The 20,874-nt window shown below is 46.9% G+C and overlaps 1 protein-coding gene across 1 annotated transcript in view; it reads right to left on the bottom strand.

Moving 5' to 3' along the window:
- RNGTT (RNA guanylyltransferase and 5'-phosphatase) overlaps positions 1–20,874 on the bottom strand; it is a 463,180-nt gene that overhangs the window by 313,502 nt on the left and 128,804 nt on the right.

Raw genomic sequence — 20,874 nt, 5'->3', positions numbered from 1 at the left:
GCTGCTGTTTATCCCCCGGACCAAGGTTGTTTCAATTGTGGACAGCAAGGACACTGGAAATCCCAGTGCCCTTATAGGACTGGACAGATTAGAGCAAGAGGCAGAGGCAGGGGATTTAACCCCCAGACCCGCCCACAGTATCCCCGTTAACCGCCATACCAGAACCCTCGTCAACCACTACCCCAATATCCTACACAGCCACAAATAATGCACCCTCAGGCCCCCAATAGACCACCACCCAGAATTCCTATGCAGTGGCCATCCAATCGGCAGCCACCACCCCAATAGGGATGCCTAGAGTATGTCCCTTCCCTCAGCCTAGTGTGTTACAATCCCTCATGGAGAAGTCTTCTCCAAGTTGTATTACATGTAGATGGACAACGTGTCTGCTTTTTGATAGACACTGGCGCCACCTCTAGTTCAGTGAACGATGAGATTTTTAACACACCACAATGCACCGAGGGAAACTCTATTGGTATTAATGGGACACCTGTCACCCATCCCATCACTCCACCACTGACTGTAGCCACTCCAGAAGGACAGAAATTATGTACCCAAACTTTTGCCGTCTTGTCCTCATGCCCTGTGCCCCTTATGGGACGGGACCTCTTGGCACAACTGTGTATTACCATTAAGTTTAATAGAGAAGGTTCCCTTACCGCTAGTTCACCATTATGTGACTTACATGGCCCTAAGCGACATGCACACAGAGGCTTCTTTATGCTACTCCCCGCCTCTCTCGAAACACATGCCATCTGGGCGGAAAACAAAGGTAGCGTAGGTTTCATTAACTGTACGCCTTACTCGCCTCAGATGCGCCCTGACGCAGAAGCACAATTTCACAAACAATACCCCCTGCCCCCCGAAAAGACCCAAGGCATTGCCCCCCAGATCAATGACTACATATCTAAAGGTATCCTAAAACCAATCATTAGCCCCTGGAACACACCCATTTACCCTGTAAAGAAGGCCAGTGGCGAGTGGAGACTCGTCCAAGACCTCAGAGCAGTAAACAAACAAGTGATTCCCCTCCCACCCCTAGTCTCAGACATCACTTATTTTCTCATGCATACCGGCAGACTCTCTATGCTACACAGTAATTGATTTAGCGAATGCTTTCTTTAGCATTCCCATTGCAGAGGAAGCCCAACCTATGTTTGCTTTCTCCTGGGCCGGGGGCCAACTAACCTGGACACGCCTACCGCAAGGGTATGTAGACAGTCCAGCCGCCTTCTCTATGGTACTCAACGAGACTGTCAAGTCTTGGACTTCTGAGCGTGGGTCGGTACTAATACAGTATGTGGACGACTTGCTCCTGTGCAGTCGAACTGCTGAAGATTGTGCGGTCGATTCAACATCACTGTTACAACACCTAGCTCACGCCGGGCATCTAGCATCAAGGAAGAAAATACAATGGTGCCAGCCACAGGTAGAATACCTAGGGTGCATTCTAAAGGAAGGGACAAGGCTAGTGTCCCCCAAACGTGCCGCAGCCCTTCGAGCTCTCAGTCCCCCAAAAGACAAAGCTGCCCTGCTCTCGTTCTTGGGTGCAATGGTATATTGCCGCCAATGGATTCCTGACTGTTCTCATTATGATAGTATCCTAAGAGAGGCTACTGGCTCGACAGCCCCTAAATTAATAGATTGGACTGAAGACAGACTACAAGCTTTTCAAGCTCTATTAAACAGTCTGTCATGTGCACCCGCCCTGGGATTGGTAGACTATGGTAAAGCTTTTCAGCTGTACTGTGTAGTTTCAGGGAACTCTTTTGCCACGGTTCTCACACAACAACATGGAACAGGATACCGCCCGGTTTCTTACCTATCCAAGAAACTCCCTGTCCAGGTTCAAGGCATGCCGTCATGTCTCCAGAATTTAGCAGCCTGTGCTATGGCAGTACAGGACGCTAACAAACTGGTCTTGGGCCACCCAATGACATTTTTCACCACCCATTCTGTCACCCACCTCATACAAAACATGAACACCCAACACATGACCTCACAAAGGCTCAGCGGTTATGAGATTACCCTTATGAACACTGACAATCTATCTCTTAAATATGTTCCCGCTAGCAACCCTGCTGTCCGCCTCCTGCACTCCATGCTGCGTCTACCACAAGACCCAGACCAGCTTCATGACTGTGTGGAAAAAGTGGAATCCATCACATCCCCTAGACCTGATGTCACGGATACACCTATTATAGATGCGGAAGATGTTTTCGTTGACGGTAGTTGCTCCCGCCCCTCTGATTCCACTTTCCTAACAGGTTACGCGATAGTCCAATTACCAGACAAGGTGCTAGAAGCCAAGCCGCTACCTCCCTCTTCGGCCCAAGTAGCAGAATTGGAAGCTCTCACTAGAGCCTGCATTCTATTCACTGATAAAAAGGTGAACATTTACACCGACAGTAGATATGCTTTCGGAGTAGTGCATGACTTTGGTGTGATATGGGCTAATAGAGGTTTCAAAACCGCAGACAATAGACTAATTGCCAATTCCACACATATTATGGCTCTTCTCCAGGCCATCCTCCTTCCAAAGGAAGTGGCTATTATCAAGGTAAAATCCCATTCCTCGGACGACAGCAAAATATCCAAGGGTAACGCCCTAGCCGATAGAACTGCAAAGCAAGCTGCCGCCTCCTCCCCTAACCCCCCTGCCCCCACACCAGTTTTTTTTAAAGAACATTTCACTTCATCCAACTTCAAAACAATTGTAGCACAAATACAAACAATGGCCACAGACCAGGACGTTCATTTCTGGGTCGCTGCAGGATTGACCAAAGACCCCGAGGGTCTTTGGACAAAAGAGGGGAAGGTACTGGGAATACCTGAAGCAAGTTGCATTCTCATACTCTCATACCTCCATGGCCCAGGACACATAGGAGCTGCCCCTTTAACCAACCTGTATAACAAATCTTTTTGTACAAACAATTTGAATAAACAAATCCAACTTCTGACTAAAAGCTGCCTGACCTGTGCACAGAAAACTCTGACATTAACATTTATTCCCAACAGGAAATGTACGTGAAAAATCTGGTAAGTATGCTCCACGAAATAAACGAACAAGTTTCTGTCACCTTTTCTCCTCTTCCCACAGAACCAACGCATCCCTTCATCCCTGGGGATAAAGTGCTGATCAAACAATTAGCACAAAGAAAGAGTATCGGACCGGCTTTCTCAGGACCATGGAAGGTGGAAAAGGTATCGAGAACAGCAGTACTGACGGATATGGGGAACACCTGGATCCATGCCAGTCGTCTTAAAAGGTGCCCGCAGCCACCCCCCCCCCCCCCCCCCCGACTCCGGACCCTCCAACCGAGACGTCAACACCCAACCGCCTTGTCCCTATCTCATCAGCCCGGGAGGAAGACAGCTTGTTCGAAGAAAGTGCATCCTTACTCCCTCAAACCCAAGAACAGCTCCAACTTACCTTGGATCAGAAGTTGCGAGAAGCCCAAAAAGGGATAGAACAAATATCTCTGACAGACTCTGATCCCTTCCAAAAAGACAAAACGGAACTGGACACCCCGACAGGAAACGACGAAGAAGGACAAGACCTTAGATAGCCGGACACAATGATTCCCCTGTCAATGTCCATGAAGGCCTTGTGCCTCTTATCTTGTACAGCTTTAATTGTGTTCTTACCCACCTGGTTGATATCTAACTGTATCTATCACCCTGAAGATTTGGGACCCCTTTGCCAGCCTAAGCTTTGGCCAGGGAATACTTGCATGGTTAAAAAACACCGCCATGACTATAATAATGATACTCCTTTTTATTTTGTTCCTATATGTCTGTTATAGGTTTATAATGTGTATAATTGTTAAAGCATCACATACCAGAAATTAAACTATTAAATTAGACGCATTTTTCCATGATCCTAAGGTATGGTACCAGGAAGAATGCGTGACATATGGGATAGATGATATGTGATCTTCCTGTTTTCAACAGGATGATCAAAGGGAGGATTATAAGGTAATAAAGGAACCATTTTGTTAAGAGACATCCATTTTGGGTAATGGAAAATTACTGATAGCGTGACCTCATGGAAACCTATTGCTTAAGGTCATATGTGTTTTTGCTTGTACAAGATATCAGTTGTTTGTACAGAACAGATGGATGCGGTTAAGCTACTTCCCTTTCCAAGAGCAGAAGTAACTTTATGGCGTTAGACCACAGGCCTATCTTGCATCACGCCTAAGAACATTCTAAACTATATATATATATATATATATATTTAGCTTTTGCTGCTAGGCAGAGATATTGCTTGTGCAAAGAACCATGATGACGTAGTAAAATATACAATCTTGCATATTTTATGTGGCGATCCCTGATTGGCTCAACCACAGGGTTGCGCTTTAGCTCAAACTGCATAAAACTACTGTGAATGCTCCAATAAACTTACAATCATTGTTCACGTACAATTGTGTGTATGTGTGGTGATTGTCCACCGGTGACCGGGACCTCCGCTCCTCCATCCTAGCCTAGGCTACCAGGGTATATACACGGAAGACGAGCACCTAATAGAGCATGATCTAGGTTTGTTCCAAGCATACATAAATTCCCTTACTGATGACTGACTCGCGATATATGCTGAAAGGCTATTCCAAGCACCAACTACTCATTAAGTAAAAATTACTTTGTACGGTTAGTTGTGAACTTTCATTCTGCTAATTTGAGGTCAAATACATGTGTTCTTGATCTTAATTTCAAATTGAAAATGCTGACATCCTGAACCTGGTTTACAACCTTAAACTGGTTCTAAATGCAGAAGGTTTTTACCTTAATCTATTCTCTAAATTAGGGTGAAAAACCTGTGTGCAACTCCCCCCCCCCCCACCCAGCCCCACCTTATACTTACCTAAGCCCCATCGCAATCCAGCGATGTGCATGAGAGCAGCGGCTCACCCGGGTCTCTCTCCTCATTGGCTACTGCTGCTGTCAATCACCGCCAGTGAGGAGAGAGCGGGGCCAAGCCATACTCTGTGGTTGTTGGTGCCAGACGGCTGGTCTGAGTATTTCAGAAACTGTTACTGGGATTACTGGGGGGGTGGGGGGGGTGGCTGGGAGAATACAGCGATTATCACTAGCGGCTACAGCTGCCGCTAGCGATAGTCACAAGAGAATCCGACAGGCTGCTTGTACCCAAGTTAATTGATCAATCAACTTGTTACATTTAACCTGCCCTGCCTGCTAAACCGGCCAAGATTTAAACCGTATATGGCCAAGCCTAAGCTACTAGATGGCGGGGACTGATGTGAATGTACAATATATATGTATCTAAATGTAATAAATACATAATTAGGCAGTATCACAAATGTTAACATTATTTAGTTGAGAGTGTGCCTTTAAAAGAAAATCACATTGTACTGAAATTATTCTAACAGAAATAATCATAAATACTGCTTTCTGGTGACGCAAAATGGTAGACCGAATACTGACAAAGCGCAATAAAAGGTAGCTGAAGTATTCCGATATGGCATGGTTGCCATCAGTTAAAAATATAAATGTAATAAAAAAAGTTTGCTTTTAGAAGAAATGTTATAATGACTTTGCTTCACACTAGTCCACTCTACTACTCTCAACTGAAAACTAACAGGTGCATGAAAGATGCAGCGTTATTGGCTTTTATACTATGGATGGCTATGCTCGGAAATTGTATATTTTTCCAGTGACTGTTAAACTGAGACCAGTTTCCCACAGTTTAATTACATTTCACAATCTTATGGAGAATGAAATCATTTAATTATTGGTCTGAGCATGAATGAACTGCAGAGGTTCTCAAGGGTGGTTTGCAAGCAATCTCTTACTACATCTTCATAACACATAATAACTTATTTTACTACAAACTTACAAAAACAAAACCCTTGAAATTTTTTGTGTTTTGTGGCCTGACAACCTGGAATTAACAAGGATTGTTTGAGGATTTGCATCATTTAATTTACAGAACATGCCCACAACTTTAAAGATTTTTTTTATTATTGTGAAGCAAACAACAAATAGGAAAAAATAACAGAAAAGGTCAATGTGCATAACTATTCACCCCCTAAAGGCAATACTTTGTAGAGCCACCTTTTGCAGCTATCACAGCTCCAAGTTGCTTTGGATAAGTCTCTATGAGCTTGCCACATCTTACCACTGGGATTTTTGCCCATTCCTCCTTGCAAAACTGCTCCAGCTCCTTCAAATTGGATGCTTTGCACTTGTGAACAGCAATCTTTAAGTCTAACCACAGACTTTCTATTGGATTGGTCTGGGCTTCGACTAGGTCATTCCAAAACATTTACATCTTTCACCTTAAACCACTCAAGTGTTGCTTTAGCAGTGTGTTTGGGGTCATTATCCTGCTGGAAGGTGAACCTCCTTGGCCGGCAGAAAAAATGGAATTACGTACCGGTAATGTCCTTTTCCAGGAGTCTTTCAGGACAGCCACCTTAGAGAGACACCGGCTCCTCCCCTCTGAGGAAACACCGCCTTCATTTTCATAATTTAAGCCTCCTCCTCCCTTCGTTCCTCAGTTCTTCCAGAGTACCTCCAGCCAACTGGGGAGACACAAGAACACGTCAAACAAATAAACTTTTTAAGTCTTACCTGACGGCCTCATGTAATGAGTTCCCGATGATCTGCAACAATTTGGGTGGGAACCGGTGCTGTCCTGAAAGACTCCTGGAAAAGGACCTTACCGATACGTAATTCCATTTTTCCCCAATCGTCTTTCAGGACAGCCACCTTAGAGAGGATAAGCGAGTATATTACCTTAGGGTGGGACTACTGCCTGCAGCACCTTACGACCAAAGGCTTGGTCTTTGGCTGACAGAAGATCCAGTCTATAGTGTCTCACAAACGTAGAAAAACTGGACCACGTTGCAGCTCTACAGATCTGTTCCGGAGATGCACCAGCCCACTCTGCCTGAGAAGTTGCCACCGCCCTGGTTGAGTGTGCTCTAATCCCAGCTGGAGGATCTAATCCCCCTGCCACGTATGCCTGCCCAATGGCTAACCTTAACCATCTAGCTATCGTACGCCTAGAGGCTTTGGAACCCTTCCTGGCCCCTGAAAATAAAACAAAAAGCGAATCAGTCTTTCTGAACTGACTTGTGCAGTCTAAATAATAAAGAACACATCTTCTAACATCCAGCTTGTGAAAAATGTGTTCCTGTTCTCTAACTGGATTTGAACAAAACGTAGGTAGCACAATCTCCTGCATCCTGTGGAAACTAGAGGCTACCTTAGGTAAAAAGGCCGGATCCATCTTCAAAACCAGACGATCCGGAAAAACCTGAAAAAAGGGAGCCCTGACAGAAAGGGCTTTGAGTTCACTTACTCTCCTTGCTGTAGTGATCGCCACCAAAAACACCGTTTTGAGAGTGATCAGCTTTAACGAGCAAGATTCTAATGGCTCAAAAGGTTCCCCTGTGAGAACCTGTAAAACTAAAGAAAGATCCCAGACTGGGAAGTGGGAGCTTGCAACCGGCCTCTGTCTACCTAGGGCCCTGAAAAACCTTACGACCCAAGGATCTGTCGCTAGATGTTTCTCCAAAAACACGCTCAAAGCGGAAACCTGACCCTTTAGTGTTCCAAACGCTAACCCCTTATCCGCCCCTGCCTGTAGGAACTCTAGGACAGCTACAGGGCTGTGCACGTTGAAGGAACCCTCTGAACACCAGCTGATAAACCGCCTCCATACCTTTAAGTAAATGGACTGGGTTTCCTTTTTCCTACAGTTTAGAAGAGTGGCTACCAACCGGTCTGAGAAGCCCTTGGCTTTCAGTAATTCTTCCTCAGAAGCCACGCTGCCAGGTTCCATCGTCCTACCTGAAGACATAACACCGGACCCTGAGACAGGAGATCCTCCTGCAATGGGAGAATCCAGGGGGGTTCTACAGACAGGTCCTTCAGGATCGAGAACCACGGCCTCCTGGGCCAGTGAGGTGCAACTAGAATAAGGGTAGTGTTCTCCACTTGAAACTTCCTTAATACTGCCGGAATGAGCACGGGAGGGGGGAAGGCATAGCACCTGGAGAAACCCCAACTCTGTGCTAGTGCGTCCACCGCCAATGCCCCGTCCCCACTGTTTATGGAGAATAAAGTGGCTACTTTCGAGTTTTCCCTTGCGGCAAAGAGATCTATTGAGGGAATCCCCCATCTCTGGGTGATCATTTCGAATATTTCCTGCTTGAGAACCCAATTGCCTTCTCTCAGAGTTCTCCTGCTGAGAAAATCTGCCACCTGATTTTGCTCTCCCTTCAAGTAGATTGCTGAAAGGGACAGGATATTTGCTTCGGCCCATCTGAGGATGGCTTCCGCTAGGGCCCATAAGGATTTGCTCCTGGTGCCCCCCTGTCTGTTGATGTAAGCTACCACCGAGGAATTGTCCGACCTTACCCTTACGTGATTCCCCCGGAGCTCTTTCTGAAAGGTCCTGAGAGCTAGATCTACTGCCCTCAGCTCCCTCCAATTCGAGGATCTCCTCGAGTCCCTCTTTTCCCAAATACCCTGTATTAACCGGGAATCTAGGTGTGCTCCCCAACCTGAGCTGCTTGCATCGGTCGTGACCACCCTGGAGGTTGGCATGACCCACTCTAGACCTTGGGACAAATTTGCTCCCTTCCTCCACCACCAGAGGGACCTCTTTACCTGATCTGGAATCGAAACCAGAGAATCCAAAGATCCCTGGCTGTGATCCCAAATTTTCAGAACAAACAACTGTAGAGGGCGGTAATGTAACCCTGCCCACTGAACCGCTGGAAGAGCGGATGTCAGCAACCCTAGTGCCGACATGATCTTCCTTACGGAGATCTGGTGGTTGCCCTGAAGGAACAACAGAGCCTTGTCTACCTTTTGAATTTTCTCCAAGGGAAGAAAGACCCTTTGAACTGTTGAGTCCAACACGTACCCCAAGAAGGTGACCCTCTGGGAAGGAATTAAGTTGGATTTCTCCAGGTTCAGGAGCCAGCCCAGGCTTACTAACAGGTTTCTTGTAACCTGTAAATCCTGAATTAACTGCGTTGGGGAAGGTGCAAACAGAAGAAGATCGTCGAGATATGCGATCACCGAGATTCCCCTGAGACGCAGAAATGCCAGCACTTCTGCCATCACTTTGGTGAAGATCCGGGGGGGAAGAGGATAGCCCGAAAGGAAGTGCTCTGAACTGAAGGTGTAGTACTTCCAACGGAGTTCTCACTGCTAGCCTGAGAAAACGCTGGTGGGACTTTGCGATGGGAATATGCAAGTATGCATCCTTCAGATCTATTGATGCCATAAAACAGTTCGGTGGAAGGAGTGCTTTTACTGAGTAAACCGAATCCATCCGAAACCTTCTGTAGGTAACTGAGACATTCAGAGGCTTCAGGTTCAGGATGAGCCTGAATTTTCCCGAAGGCTTGCGAACCACGAAAACGTGAGAGTAGAAGCCTCTGTTTGTCTCTCCTACTGGAACCCGTACTACCACCTCCTGGTCTTCCAACTCCTGCAGGGAGGAAAGAAGGGCAGCTGACTTTTCTGCGCATTTTGGCAGCTCGGTGACAAGGAACCTCAGAGGAGGGAGCTCTGAAAACTCCAAATGGTAGCCTTCTCTGACGATCCCCAAGACAAACTGACTGGAGGAAATCATTTCCCACTGTGGGAGGAAGGCCCCCAACCTTCCTCCCACCGTGACCCTGTCACTGAGATTTCTTGGGCTGTTCAGGAGGGCGAAAAATTGCTCCCCCAGGGCCCTTGCTCTTGAGTCCCCAACCTTTCTTCTGCTGAACAGTACGGGAGGCAACAACCCTTTTCTGGGGACGAGTCCTTCTTTTGGCTTGTTCCCCAAATTTCCTTTTAACAGGAAAGGCCCTTCTCTTGTCTGCTGTGCGATCTAGCACCGCTTCAAGACCTGATCCAAACAGTAGATCTCCTGTAAAGGGGATTCCACAAAGTTTAAGTTTGGACGCATTGTCTCCAGGCCAGGTCTTCAGCCATAAGGCTCTCCTGGCAGAGTTGGTCAGAGCCAAGGACCTTGCCGATATTCTCACGGATTCAGCCGAAGCGTCCGCTATGTAGGCTATCCCTTTAAGAAGCATGGGAAAGGAGGAGAGAATAGTCTCCTTTGTTGTCCCTGCTTCAATGTGTGCGCTAATCTGGGTGAGCCAATACTCCATGTTGCGGGCCACCACTGTGGTTGCCATGGCTGGCTTAAGATTTCCCTGTGATGAATCCCAGGCCCTTTTAAGAAGGCAGTCCATCCTTCGATCCATAGGGTTAGTAAGTACCCCCATATCTTCAAAGGATAGATCCGTGTGTCTGGACACCTGGGAAAAAGCAGCGTCTAATCTGGGAGATTTATTCCAGACGAGAGTCTCTTCCTCCGAAAAAGGAAACCTTCGTCTAAATGCCCCGGAAAAGAAAGGTTTCCTTTCGGGATCCCGCCATTCCTTCTTGATGGTATCGATCAAGACGTTATGCACTGGGAACACCCGCTTTTTTTGTTCCCCCATGCCCTTGTACATCTGATCATGGAGTGACAATGTCTTAGTTTCTTCTTGGATGCCTAAAGTGGTATGAATAGCCCCCAAGAGCTCATCCACATCCTCCAGGGAAAGCTTATACCTCGAGACTCTGTTGGATTCCCCATCCAACACCTCGGCATCAGACTCCCCCTGGGAGTCTGAAACGACACTGTCAATTTCTTCCTCAGCTTCCTCCCTGGGACCCCCTGGATTCTCTCCCCCTGCAGGAGGAACGTCCGCGGGGCTGGATGGTACACTCTGCTGCGCTGGTGTAGGAGTGCTTAAGGGCTGGGGCCACTGGAAACTGGAGAAAAAGTTTTTGAAGGACTGAAAGGTACCAGAGAGTTCCTTCATAGAAGCTACCAGATCTGCACCCTGCTCTGCTGCCTGTTCCCTAAGTAAATCCTCAATACATTGTTTACAAACTGCTTTGGACCAGGAGTCTCCCATAGGAGTTCTACATGAAGGGCACTTCTTCTTAGAACCATGGGGGGACTTGCTCGTGGCTTTCTGAAAGACACAAAACACAGGAAGGAGCAGCATAAGCCTAAAATAAATGAAACACCAGCGCTACATAGAGGACCACCGGGAGTGCCCCACCCTAGGATCAACCATCACCAGGATCCCAGACGCACTACCCTTCCCCCCGACCACCAAGGAGGAACACCAGTGGAGCTACTGGATACAAGTAAGGGAACACCTCCCCAGGGTTCCTCTTACCTTTGAGTGGCTGGTGCTGTTATCTCCGGGAGTTCTTGAAGCCTCTGCTTCGGACATTCTCCCGTTGAGGAAGCGTGGTACGAACGTGCCTCTAACAGCTACCTGTGCAACTGTAGAAAGAGAGGCTGCACCAGCCGAACGCTAGGTTCCCCTTCACGTGCCGCGTCCGGAACCGGAAGACGCGGATCGAACGAAGGGGTCCGCCCCCACCGGAACTGACGTCGCCCGCCTACCGGTCCGGCTTCCAGCTCCCAGCCGGCTGCATACACAGGGGAGCCCTGGACGCCTTCGTTCAGCGCCCCACTGGACGAAACGCAGGGATGAACCTCTCCAAAGACTTCCTGCTTTCCCCAAGCGAAGATTGGAGTGCGTGTAAAGGTTAGTCGAGTTTCAGCTTCCCCAGCCGACCGGACTGTTTGTTCCGTTGAAACACCCGCGGGTGAACGAACGGACAACCCCATAAACTTCCTGCTTTCCCTAAGCGGAGTTTAGGGTATATGGACAGTACGAACACTTCAGCTCCCCGCTGATAGGACTGTCCCGGACCGACCGATAAATGGTCGAATAGCCGAACGGGGCCGGGGCTCCGCTCGGATAGCTTCAGTTTCACCAACCGAATTCAGCCTTAAGGTTCCTTGGCGGTGTCTCCCCGCTGGAGGAAACACCATAACTGAGGAACGAAGGGAGGAGGAGGCTTAAATTATGAAAATGAAGGCGGTGTTTCCTCAGAGGGGAGGAGCCGGTGTCTCTCTAAGGTGGCTGTCCTGAAAGACGATTGGGGAAAATAAAGATATTTGTAGCTGCAGGCATCATTCAGATATCTATACTGAAAGCCCAGGACGTCATATGACGTTGAAAGGTTTGGAAGTGGTTAAGGACACCTAGCCACACACAGCAGAGTTGTGGCTTAAGGCATAAGAGGTCAACTACATTTTCTGAGTCTGGACCCAATGGGGTTGGGGCACAGCACACATGAAGTGAACTGAAATGGAATAGCACTGGCATCGATCATTAGAGGATGTGATTGATCTATACACCAATCAATTTTTTTGATGAAAACTTTGCAATTGCTTATCACAATGGACTTTCTTGTTTGAATGTTTAATGATTATTATTTTTATGGAGTCACGGATTGCACTTTTATTCAGGCACTTTTTGTCAAATTTTACTTGAATGGCATTTGTATAAAACATTTTATTTATTTAATATCCTTATTTATTATTAAACATTTATTAAATACTTTTGTTACTTATTTAGGTTCTTTTTTTTTTTGTGCTGGATATAGCCAAAAACAAAAGAAGAGTAGTGCACTTCATACCATTTGACTTTGAAAAGGCGCCTGCACTACTTTGATGTGACTGACTCACAAAGTGTAACGTCAGTAACTCAAAACACTGCAATGTACAAAATTGTAAAAACAAATGACCAAACTGTGTCCGCCGCCATGATTCCTGATTCCGCTATATCAGACTGCTTCACTTTGATTAAACCTGTCTAATTATTTGTTAGTTAATAGACCTGCATAATTACGCTTGTAGCACTAGAAGAACTAAATATAAAAAAAAAAATTAAAAAAAAAAATCGGCCTTTTTAACACTAAAACATCTGTATTTGTTAAGCTGATCTATGCCAGTGTCATAGGAAGCAAAAATTATGCTAAAATATTTTCCTTGCTTACCAGCACAACAATTAACGATGATAAAATTACATTTTAAGCTAGTCATGTCCATTCTCTAACTTACTTTTAAATTATAATTGTTAAAATAATCAAGCACATAATCAAGAAAATGAAATGAGCAAAATGCCATATGCTGATAACAAAAAAAAAAAAAACTGTACGGAAATCATTAAAGGTCTGTTTAGACCATAAGGCAGTGTGCAGCAATGGACATATTTTTATGCTCTGAGGCACATTGCATTAGACAGCCAATTAATTGTGAATGAGCTTGTCAATGCACCTTAAAGTGGTTGTAAACTTTAGACATGACATATGAACAAAGCACAATCTTCTATAGTGTGCAATTGTCTCAATTAAGAGCACTGAGTATCATTTATGTCTGCTGCTTCATTCCTCAGCTATCAACATGAATCACCTCTGACAAGTTTTCTTGACACTAATAGAAAAAAGGTGACAGGGGAGGGAGCTCCAGCTGAGTGACAGCCTCAGCTCTGTTCCTGTGAGCTGTGTGAAGGAGAAGGAGATCAAGGGGGAGGAGGGGGAGGAGGGGGGAGAAGGGAGGGAGGAGGGAGGGGGGAGGAGGGAGGGAGGGGGGAGGAGGGAGGGAGGGGGGAGGAGGGAGGGAGGGGGGAGGAGGATGGGGGTTCCTTTTCTGCAATCAGCTCTCTTCACCGAGCTCTGCAGAGTGTAACTTCAGCTCTTGAGCTATGGGTCAAGACGAGAAAGGCCCTAGCCCAGCTACCCAGTCATTAAGGGATGGAAAGGAGGCCATTACCTCCTTTATAGAAGACAAACTCCTTAAAAGAGGAAGTCTCTGAACTAGTTCTGGATGGAATACAATCCTCACAAAATAGTTTTTTTTTATAACTATCAGAAAGCCTGGCCCTACAGTTCCCACATTTCTAGCAGAAACCAGAACCATAAATGAAAAAGGTCCATACAAAAAGACGCCTGCTGTAGAAGCAGCTATCCACAGACAAGGGCTTACCTTGGGGGCAAGTATGGGACTCAGATGCTGCCGCTGGTTCAATCCGAGTGGGCGCTCCATCCTCAGACCTGTTTCAAGCTCCATGAGGCAAGTGGAGATCGGCCGGAGAGAGACTGCTGCTGTACCGCGGAATGTGCCTGTCCGGCGTTCAGTAGACTGTTCCCCAAGCAGTATGTCCTCGGTGTATCCACACAGTGCTTTCTTAAGAAAAAAACGGCACCTGGAAGTGTGTCACGCAACTTCCGGTTCCGGCTCCATCTTGCAGCATCACCGAAAGTCCTCCGATGCCATCTTGGTACACCGCTGTGAAGCACGAGGAGGACACAGTTCCACACAGCCAGAGCTGGGGAAAAAAACGGAATGGAGTTGCCACCACTCACACCACCAGGTAGGCAAGTAACCCCAAAAATAGGGAACCCTCTGGTAGAAAGTACAGACCATCACCCAGGACTTGGCCCCAACTAGTCCTGGATGATACCAGAGAAGGGGGGTCCACCAACCGCAGTTACCAGACCTAAGAAAACAAAAAACATGTCGGTGCTGCTGGAGGGTCTGGAAACACAAAACAGAGACAGAGGAAAGGGAGGGGCCTTTTAAATTGTGTCTGATTTGTTCTTCCTGTAGAGTCAATCATCTCTCAAGTAGCAGGAAGGTGAGGGGGGAAAGATGACTATTGTAAGCGCCCCAGTCAGTGGTAAATGGTGTGTCTTAACATTGATACAAATGATACAGTTGCAGGAGAGCCTGTTAAGGATTAAAGGGAAGAAGGCCTAAAAAAGAAAACTAATACGGTAATCACCTCTCATAATTGCTAACTGCAATATAAGAAATGTTTTCTTTTGGGTTTAATACAGCTTTAAAAACATATTAAACCTATACACAACCAATATATTGCAGCTTACCAATCATTAAATGTAGTGGCTTCATTAATTTTTCTAGGCTTTCTTCACTCTGTTTTCACCTGGTGATCTGGCCAATAAACCCATCTCCTGTATTAGAGTGCTCCCACTCTAGAAGGAGGAGCAACAGAGACACCTTTGGACAGAAGCCTAGTCAATCGGGGGATAGGGTGGTGTTAGATGGACTAGCAGATTTAAATACACTAACAAATTGAAGCCCAACTCTTAACAACACTTTTTAGGCAGCTACAGAATTTTGTTTCCCCTTTTTGTTACATTCATGAATAAAAGCTTACAATGGTAAGCACCCCGTCAGTGTTATATGGTTAATCTCAATCCTCTAACTGCTACATCTGATGGCTTGTTCTGTTAAAAAAAAAAAAAACAATTACTGGCAGGATCACCAGGTGAAAATAAAAGAAAAGAAAAAGCCTAAAAAGATATCTAAAGCAGCCTTCACATTTACAAATTGGTAATCTGCAGTATAATGAAATGCTTGCTTTTGGGTTTAAAGAGGAGCTCCAGTCCCCTCACGGAAAAAGATTGGATTTTTGTACTCACCGTAAAATCCATTTTACGGAGTTAATCGAAGGACACAGCGCCTCCTTAATCTTGACCATTGGGTTATATCGCCTCCACAAGAGTAGGACTAGGCAGAACGAAACACACCTGGCTATGCCCATGGACTGTCCTCAATCAGTATATAACCCCCTGCCTGCTCTAGATATTTAGTTTAGTAGCAAGCAGTAATAGAAGTATCAAAACTCCATAGAGGGGTGGGAGAAGAGGATTTTCCGGCGAGTACAAAAATCCAATTTTCTCTTCCGTTCATCAATGGACACCTCCTCCTTAATCTTGACTATTGGGATGTCCAAAAGCAGTGGTGAGGGGTGGGCAAAATAACTCAAGGCTAACCACAAGAGCCCTAACCAGGACACAGGAGCCCCATCTGAAATTAAATTATTTAAAGAAAAACACCTCTTCTGAGGGAACACCTCCTCTTATACAGCAGTCTGCAAAACCTTGCAGCCAAAAGAAGCATCCGCAGATGCCAAAATATCTACTTTATAGAATTTAGTGAAGGTATACACTGACGGCCAAGTGGCCGTCTTTCAAACCTGTGATATTGATGCTTGATGACGGAAGGCTCAAGAAGTACTAAGCGCCTGAGTAGAATACGCCTTGACAGGGAAAGGAGGAACCCGACCCTTAATAGAATAGGCCTGAGTCACAGTCTGTCTGATCCATCTGGAGATGGTAGCCGAAGAAGCAGCCAGCCCTTTCCTTGGTCCTTGTGCAAAAAAATAAAAAAAGTCTGACCTCCGGAAGGACTCAGTGGATTCTAGATACACCCGAACCACATCCAAGGTATGCAAAGAAAATTCCTTGGGTTGAGCCGGCTTGGGACACAAGGACGGCAATACAATGTCCTCATTCATATGGAAGTCAGAGACAACCTTGGGCAAAAATGACGGACAGGGACGAAGAACCACTTTATCCCTAAGGAGTACTAAATAGGGACGACAGGATAATGCCGCCAACTCCGAAACCCTGCGGGCTGAGGTAATAGTCACCAGGAATGCCACCTTCTGGGACAACGTAGGTAAGGGAATCTCCTGAATATTCTCGAATGGAGGTTTCTGGAGAACCGATAGCACCAAATTTAAATCCCACAGCTGCAAGAGAGACCATACAGGCCGAGCCACATGCTGGACTCCTTGAATGAAGGTACGAGCTAAAGAGTGAGTGGCTAGGGGTCACTGAAAGAAGACTGCTAAGGCAGACACCTCCGCTCATTGCCCTGTTGAAGAAAAGCTAAGATCCGAGCCACAGAAAAGGATCGAGGATTAACACCAATCAACTCACACCAAGAAATGTATGCTTTCCACGTAAGATGGTATATCTTACTGGAAGTCGTCTTCCTCGCCTTTATCATAGTAGGGATCACTGATCCCGTCAGACCTTTATCTCACAGTACCTGGCTTTCAATGGCTAGGCCATTAAAACCAGTTACTGTAAAGCAGGATGGAAGCTCAGCCCTCGGTACAACTGGTCCTCTTTTAGAGGTATTTTCCAAGGGATGTTTACGGCCACCGGAAGACATTCTCCCTTGGTCCTTCATAGGCACTTCAGAAGAGGAAGGCGTTGGCCTCACAGTGACACTAGGGGGACTGCGGCGTCTACCAGTGGAACTCGTGAGATTGCCACGAGCCTCAGTTACTTCCTGTTGAACTGAACCTGCTGAAGGAGCTGACATTTGAGAAGAAAAACTACTGACCTGGTCAGCATTCACACCAGAGTCAGAACAAGGTATCCCAATTTCCTGGACAGGGCTAGAGGGGACCTTGGGTAGTTGGTATAACCACACAAGGAGACACAGGGCCCCCTGAAGTGGACAAATTCTGCCCCCCTTTTGGTACCCCAAAAGGTTCAACTTGTGGACCCCTTGATGATCACGAAGGAGGTCCACGAATCTGGAAACCAGCAAAGATGTTTCCAGATTCATGGATCCCCACCACCCCAGCAATGGGTGAGGGCAGACCTGCATGCTGAAGGGGTCTTATCAGTGGATCCGGAGAAGCATGCTCTAGGCTTACCAGACCAAGGTTGCTTGGAACTTCCCGCGGAAGACTTGAGAGATCTGTTTCCTTTACCTGCCGTTCTGGGAGCCCAGAAAAATTTCTTATGGGCTAAGAAGGAAGGCCCCCATCTGCAACGAGGCTCTTTGCCTTTCCTAGATTGAGGCAGGAAGATACTCTTTTGCCCTGTGACACCCTTAATGATGTCATCCAGGGTAGCCTCAAACAGGCGGTCACATGTCTAATCACTACCGCTGAAACAGAAAGCTTGGACAGCACAGGAGCTGCATCCAAAGCTGCGTCACAAATATACTGTAGCCTATGGACCAACCGGTCTGCTAAATCAACATAAGCAGCCAGAACCTGCTCACTACCCAGACCCTGGCACAAAAGCTTGGCCCATTCAGTTAGGGTCTGCGACACCAGGGCCGAGGCTAAGAGTGGATGCAATGTTGACCCAGCCATAGTAAACATGCTGCTTGCCACAGCCTCTGCTTTCCTGTCAGCCGGGTCCTTAACCACTTAAGCCCCGGACCATTTTGCAGCTAAAGGACCAGACCCCTTTTTGTGATTCGGCACTGTGTCGCTTTAACTGACAATTGTGCGGTCGTGCAACTTGGCTCCCAAACAAAATTGACTTCCCTTTTTTCCCACAAATAGAGCTTTCTTTTGGTGGTATTTGATCACCTCTGCGGTTTTTATTTTTTGCGCTATAAACAAAAATAGAGCGACAATTTTGAAAAAAATGCAATATTTTTTACTTTTTGCTATAATAAATATCCCCCAAAAATATATTTAAAAAAAACATTTTTTTTTGCTCAGTTTAGGCCGATACATATTCTTCTTCATATTTTTGATTTAAAAAAAATGGCAATAAGCTTTTATTGATTGTTTTTTTTTTTACTAGTAATGGCAGCGATCAGCGATTTTTATTCTAACTGCGACATTATGGCGGACACGTCGGACAATTTTGACACATTTTGGGACCACTGGCATCAATACAGCGATCAGTGCGATTAAAAATGCACTGATTACTGTAAAAATGTCACTGGCAGTGAAAGGGTTAACACGAGGGGCAGTGTAGGGGTTAAGTGTCGCCTAATTTGCGTTTCTTACTGTAGGGGGGTGTGGCTTGGCATGTGACATCACTGATAGTTGTTCCCTATGACAGGCTCACTAGGAAGCACTGGGGGGGGTTTGTTTACACTTACCTCTCCCCATTCTACAGCTGTGTGACCCGATCACGGGACACCGGCAGCGATCAGGGCCACGGTCACGGAGCTCAGGACCGGGTCGCGTGTGTGAGTACCTGTACGTGCTTGTGCCCAGCCATGCCATTCTGCCAACGTATATCGGCGTGAGGCGGTCCTTGAGTGGTTAAAGGACAGGAATTCCTCTACTGGGATCATGGTTGCTTTATTCAACCTGGAAACAGGAGGGTCCATCACTGATGGGGTAGTCCACTTTTTTAAAAGTGATTCTTCAAAGGGGTAGGGTATTGAGAAACATTTGGGGACCACAAAAGGTGATTTTGATTGTTCCCATTCCTTAACAGGTAAATCTATCAAAATAGGGCAGATAAGCAAACACCCTAGGTGTGCGAGGGGACTTATGTGTACCAAAAGGACACAGCTACGTCTGTGGCCCTGTCAGCCGCATCCCCCATATTTAGAGTCTCCCGCATTGCAGTATCAAGTACATCCACCAGGACTTTTTAACTCTGCTGAGACTGCAGAGGACTCATCCTCACTATCGGACGGGTAAGGGGGCGAGATATTAAACCCTCCTGGACGGGAAGCTGGGGTTCTGAGGGACCTGCCACCTCCAAGAGGGGATCAGCGGGTCAGATGTGTCACTGAGGCTCCATTATGAAGAAAACCCTGTCACGTACAAAGGAAATTTGGCACCACTAGGGGACACCCCAATGGCCAGGGTACCTATCAGTAGAGAGGGAGATCCCCTAAAGACTTACCCTACAAAACGGAGGAGCGCCGCAATTCGGACCCAGCATCACCGATGTCGGCGTCCATTTCATATATCCTGGGACAGGAAGAGAAGCATAGGGGAGGAAAAGGAAGAGGAAAAGGAAGAGGAAAAGGAAGAGGAAAAGGAAAAGGAAAAGTAAGAGGAAGATGAGGAGCTTTGGCATCTCCACAAGGTTCTGGCCATCTCTAGCGTCTAGGCTAATGAAAAATGGCTGGAGACCAGCCAGACCAGCAGAAAATGTCCGCCGTGACTTCATCGGCTACACAAACATGGCCGCCAGCCAGAGACCAACCAGACCAAGAGAAAATGGCCACCGTGATATCATCAGACCACCCAAAAATGGCCACCGGTCGTTTGACATGCTGAAGCATACTGCCAGGATCCTCTCAGTGCCTTCACAATGCTGCACCCTCTGTAAAGGGACCCCCTTCCAAAAAGGTACTGTACCACCAGGCAGGGTGAACATTTAAGGGGACACTGCTGTGCCCTCTGCACTGGGACCCCCAAACTGCACACTACCTCACACTGCACACACAGCAGAGCATGCACCTAGGGGTCTCCGCTGCACCCCCTGCACTGGAACCCCCCCACCATACCGCCAGAGCAGGACACATACCACCCAGAAGGAAAATGGCAGGGGAGACCCCCAAGGGTCTCTGCTGCTTGCCCTGGGACTCCCACCAAGGGAGTCCCAGGGCAAGAGGGGGAGGCCCAGTTTAACCAGGGGACTTTAAGATGGGAGGATGAATCCTGCAGGCAGGTCCGACCATCCCTGGAGGGTACCCGCGTCCTCCCCAAACTGCACAAAGGGGGAAAGGGGGAATGTACTTACCGATCCATGGTGCAGATGACCCTCCAGACAGAACTACTCGCCACCAAAGTGGGGGGCTGTCGACCAAAGGACCGCTGTGACCAGAGCCCATTCATATGCCCTGTGAGATGTTTAACTTGCGGGCCAGCTGTCGTCCGTTGAGGCTACGTCGTGGCCGACCTAGTGCTTAGCTGGCTGGTCTAGGGAGACCACTGGATCTAAATTATCCAGCCCGTCGCCCAGCCCAGCAGTTGATTGCAGAACTCCCACAAGAAAATGCATGGAAAAAAAAGACAAAAAGTAATTTTGCTAGGACCAAAAGATCCCAAGCAAGGAGCTAGATCCTGACTAGACAGAAAAAAAAAAAAGATTATCTAGAGCAGGGAGGGGGTTATATACTGACTGAGGACAGCCCATGGGCGTAGCCAGGTGTTTTGTTCTGCCTAGTCCTACTCCTGCAGAGGCAATATAACCCAATGGTCAAGATTAAGGAGGCGCTGTGTCCTTTGATGAACGAAAGAGGAAATTAAAAGTCAGCAGCTACACATATTGTAGCTGCTGACTTTTAATATTAGGACATCTTTCCTGGAATCCAGCAATGTCGACACACCAGCCAATTTTTCCATCAGCTCTCGGGTTCTGCCGCCATTCATAGTAAGGGAATCCGGCAGTGAAGCCTTTTGGCTTCACAGTCGGTTCCCTGCTGCTCTTTCTGAATGGCCT

This window comes from Lithobates pipiens, unplaced genomic scaffold (genome assembly GCF_037356315.1).
Source record: "Lithobates pipiens isolate NorthernLeopardFrog02 unplaced genomic scaffold, aLitPip1_a1.2 Scaffold_18, whole genome shotgun sequence".
NCBI lineage: Eukaryota > Metazoa > Chordata > Amphibia > Anura > Ranidae > Lithobates > Lithobates pipiens.
The sequence above is the reverse complement of the archived record's forward strand: the minus strand, read 5'-3'. Positions and strand labels throughout refer to the sequence as shown.